General features: G+C 34.6%; 1 long non-coding RNA gene across 1 annotated transcript; it reads left to right on the forward strand.

Annotated features, from left to right (window-relative positions):
* The first annotated feature begins 2616 nt into the window (after nt 1-2616).
* On the forward strand, nt 2617-4096 carry LOC143068454 (uncharacterized). Its single transcript, XR_012976175.1, has 2 exons — nt 2617-2793; nt 3438-4096. It is a non-coding gene; the product is annotated as an uncharacterized LOC143068454 (long non-coding RNA).
* The last annotated feature ends 1160 nt before the right edge of the window (nt 4097-5256 follow it).

A 5256-nucleotide genomic window follows, 5' to 3' on the forward strand; every position in this document is an offset into this window, starting at 1 on the left:
GATCAAAATATCAAAAATCAAACAAAACCATCCTTATCATAATTTTAAAATAAATATATATATTTACCCAATAGATTATTAGATTAAACAAATATATGCATTTACGACTGTGGTATTAATTCCAACTGTGACAAGTAATGAAAAGACATCTGATAAGGTTAAGGTACATTTTTTTGTACTTATGATTCAATCTTCAACCATTTCATATATTACATCTTATAAATTTCTCGACCTTATTATATACATTGAAGCTTTAAACAACAACCTATCTTAGCGGTTTAGAACACTCCCGTTTTTTTTTGGTTTTTTTTTTTTTGAGGGGGGGGGGGGGGGGCGGGGGGTCGTGTTGGTCAGTATTTACGGTAGTTTTCTGAATGTTTTTTGTAAACTGCAATTTGTCTTTTGGTCTTTATATTTTTTGGCATTGTACGTATTGTCAGTTTACTTTCGACCTATATGAGTTTGAATGTTCCTTTGGTATATTTCGCCTCTCGTCCCCTCTCGTCCCTACCACTCATTACACCGTAGGGGTCTCCAATCTCCCTTTTTAAACCCCTATACATGAACTTGGATAGAACGCACATGAACTATGATAGTATAATTAGTACTTAAATACACCCTATTTTCTCTATCATTTTCTATCTTAAATGTTATTTACAGGGAAGATCCAATGTTGTGTCAAGGACTCTATTGAGTGTGCATCCGATGCTTAACCCTAATCAATGGCGTGATTTTTTGTACTCTAACGTTTATTTATTTTGTTTTGATTATGACAATTTAATCAAACTTAGTTGTTTTATTGGCAAGAAAATCGATGTTGACTAAACTGTTAGGCAACAGCTCGGTGAATAATATTTATAAATAACATACACGTTCAATGTCTGTTTACTCATAGATGAAATCTATGGTTTACTTTTCTCTCTGAACTTTAAAATGCAATTTACTTTAGTTTAAAAGAAGCTCTAAATAAAGAAATTTCAAAAATCAACATTGCTCCTTATAAACAATTTATAATTGCCAGTTGTGCTAGAATCACAACTTAATGCCCCACACAAAGTAAAACATCCTGTATTAAATCTTTTACAGTCGATGATTGTGATCCATATTATTTCTAAACGAACATATGCGAGCCAAACAGTCAACATTTTGTGCAGGTTCGTCGAATTGATGAGGGTATTTGGCATATTGCATATGAATATCAATTTGATTCTGCATTAGAGAGAATCTTGAGATGCATTATCAATTTGATTTTAGGGCAAAATCAACTGAAAATCATGCTTTCCCCCTTGCAAATTCCAAAAGAATCTCGATGACTGGAGAATTCAAGAATATCGTGTACGGTGTTCTGTATAAACCACTGCTAACCACGAGTAGAAATTTTTTTTATGGGTTTCATATCCAGCTAGGTCAAATTAAAGTTTATAGACATAAAATTGGTATCTGCTGCCGCCCGAGTCACATGATAATTTAAATCCCTTCTCTCTATGTAGTGCCTTAGGGCTACATGTATATAGATATATTAATACTAATAAAAGCCCACTTCGATTCTGTGGTTCTAAATGACGTTAGTGGGAAGTGCCTGAACTCTGGATTTATTTCTAAAACTACTGTACCGTAATTATGAGATGTGAAATGATTTGAGGGGGCGGTAAGGTGACGTTCCCCCAATGGACCTAGATCAATCATTATGGTAAATTCAGACTTTTTACCTGTTCCACTCCAAACTTGGTTTAAATTGTCCCCCCTTTTTTTTAGTTTATCCAGACTTTTTTTTACCTAAATTGTCGTCCTGACTTTTTTTTTTGCAAGTGTCTCATCCTGCCTTTTTTTTTTTACTCAAAACTCCTGTCCTGCCTATTTTTTTCAAATTTCATCCTAGCCCCCCCCCCCCCCCCCCCCCCCCCCCCCCTATTAAAAAATGAAATGGTAGCTCCCTTACTACTGATCACTACTTTTAAAAGTCAAGGTACTGATATTTGCCACCATATACGTGACGTATGCATGCGCTGTTTTCATTTGTCTGTTATTTACTGGGAGATACTTGTCAACATTTCCAAATTCAGTTTTATTTACAAAACAAGTTTATTGTTGATTGTGTGTTAGGAAAAAATAATACTGAACATTCGTCCAATGTATGATTAAAATAGACTGGCTTATGAATATGCAAGATTTTTTTTATAGAAAGGTACATAAAGGGAGTTTAAATTGTTTTTTTTGTTATTTTTGTATTTATACAAAGACATTGTTAAAGTATTTTGTTTAAAATAAGTTACATTTAGGAATCTCAAGAGAAATATCAATATATTGATACCACATAACTAACTATAAACAGTTAAACTCTTCGTATTTTTTATTCTGACAATGATTTACACCCTTGATCATACTACACAGTGACACTGTCATAGTTTTTATTCTTTAACAGTTACACTAATTCTAATTGCGAGGTACTGATAGTTTTTTGAAAGTCGATGTAAGGTCATCATATAAACAAAATTCATAGTCAGATATCATTACACGCTTCAGATGGGCAAGCCAGCATATAAATTCATCAAACCTGTGTATGTGCCTCACAGAGAAAGTGTCACGTGGTTTACTTGAATGTTTACAAACACAAGTTAGTCACCACGTGGCGATAATTTCTGTCAAGGCTGGCTTTGTTTATGTGTAGGCCACTACGGGTTCTACGAATGAAGACGGCAGGGGCATTGGTATATAAAGAAGAGCAATTAGCTCGTGGAAGCATAATTCAAAACATAGAATAGGGCAATAGTGTTTCAAGAGTAATTAATAAAGGTAAGAAACCGCATTTTTATTATATTTAAAATGTTTTATTTATGCCAAATATATCAGTATTGAAATTTTTAAATTACAATTTTATTCTCTCTTTTATCATCAGTGACATCAATCTAGTATTGGCATTAATTTGTGCCACCAGAAAAATTTGGTCGATTATTTCAAACTAGTAAACACAGCTAGGTATGAGTCCAGGATTTTGCTGTCGTTGAAAAGGGGTGCTCTTAGCAAAACAACATTAGAAATGGGTCAAGAATAGAATAAAACAGGAAATATGACTAGTATAGATAGCTCCGTATGGAACAGGGCTTGTCCCCTGTCCTCTATCCTAGTATCTGTCATTTACATGTATCATTTCTTAAGAAATGCAAAAACATCGATAATCCGGTAAACGGAAAAATGTTTATGTTTCTGTTTTATATGGCGTCTTGTAATCGCGGCTATATTATATTTTTTTTATGCGTTGACATCTTTATAAGACTTCGACGTCCGAGGCATCACCTCAAAATTAAAACAATTTGACAAAATGAAATAAATAATTGCTGCTTTTCAAATATACAAAATGTAGTAAGTAATACTGCTATATTTTTCTGTGAAATGCATTTTTGTCTCGTCAATTATATTGTTCATTTATTTCATTTCAGTGAGTTAATCATGGAGAAAAAAGAAATGAGGGATTTTTTGGGAACAACCACCCATTTTAATCCTGCTATGAACCAAGTCAACCCAGATGATGCTGCTAAAGCAAAATTCAAATTCAAAGGTGCACATTATATGGGAGCTAATCCCGAGGCTGGGGTCAGAACACATCAAGGTAGTCCGAAAATGCAAATATTTGGTCAACAGTTTAGACGAACACGATCAGAAAGTTGTGGAAGTGAAGGAGAACCTTCATCACCCATTGGATCACCAATAACTACCCCACCACTTCATGCTGCCATGCAAGCCAACACTCAATCTCAATTTGGGGCCCCAGGACAATCAATAGCAAACAGTCTAAAAATGAAGGAGCTTAGACATGAATTTGATTTCAAATAAACATTTCGTCCAAGAACTAATTCTAGTCGGATTGGTCGTTTTCAAAAGACTATAGTGCTACCTCACGAGGGTATATATGTGTACATATTGTAGTGATCTCTCATTGGTTTGATTTTCCATGAATGTGTGCAAAGATATGACTGATTGTTTGCGATCAAATCGCTATCGTGGTGATAATAAAATTGTGTTTAGTGTGCATAAGGTCTCACAATGATATTTTGTGTATACAATATTTTTTGTCAAAAATAAATTGTTCTACAAAGTTTCAAGAGTTTAACGAGTTATAATCAAGCCGCTGGCCTAGTTTTGCGGAAAGCGTGTGTTTACAGTTTACAGAATAAACTAGGTCAGTGTCCTTGATGATTACGAGTCACCTGGAAAGTATTTATAAATCTTAAACTAACCTTATCATTGATGCATTGTTTTATTATCTATTTTTAAATCCATATCAAGTCGTTCCTATTTAGAAATAACGCATTTCTTTTGCAATCTTTCCGATTGCAGTCTATCTATGTAAGGCATACGAAGAGAAGATACGAAAAGGGGGAGGGTACGTTAGATTTAAAGGAGATACTCTTTGTCTCTCACCTTTAACAATCTATGCTTCTATGCGAACCGTACATCTTAAAAAATTGGAGGATATACTTCAATGTTACAACTTTTAACCTGATGCGCAGTGGTTGTCGTTTGTTGGTGTGGTTTTATAAGGGTTTCAGGTTTCTCGTTTTTACATAGATTAGTCTCCTCTTTGAGTGGTTTCACACTGTAAGTCTGGTATTATTTGGGACCCTTTATAGCTTGCTCTTCGGTGTGAGCCAGGCTCCGTGTTAAAGACCGTAGTTTGACCTAAAACGGTTTACTTATACAAATTGTGACTTGGATGGATAGTTCGAGTTGGCACTAAAACCACATCTTGTATCATATTTAATGGTAGATTTCGATCTATTGGGGAAAAATCGAGACAAGATAAAAAAAAAATATTTGGTCACATTTAACAGGCACTTCTTTTTGCAAGCAGTACATCTGAAGATTGAAAAAAGGATTGGTTGGGTGAGCTTTTAAAAGATAGCAACCCTACATAAAGTCACCGGGATAGAAGCTTGCCTCTACTTGGGAGAATTGTAATATACCCAGAAAAAGAAACTATAAAACGGTACAATTACATAACCTTTATTTCATTACTCTCAAATTCGACAGGGAGAAAAGGAAATTGGAAATTCTTGTATTTATTGGCTAATGGTCTGACCTGCAGCAAAAGACAAAGATACGACCTTCCACAATAAGCAAAATTCGTATCGTATAGTCAGTTTGGCTATTATGGGCCCGGTATGGTAAACTGATTACCTGAGTAGAACTTCAACAATAAACTAAAATAATTGTGATACGACTATCATGCCTGTGGATTGAGTTGGGCACATAGAGAAT

Source organism: Mytilus galloprovincialis, chromosome 1 (genome assembly GCF_965363235.1).
Source record: "Mytilus galloprovincialis chromosome 1, xbMytGall1.hap1.1, whole genome shotgun sequence".
Classification (NCBI taxonomy): Eukaryota; Metazoa; Mollusca; class Bivalvia; order Mytilida; family Mytilidae; genus Mytilus; species Mytilus galloprovincialis.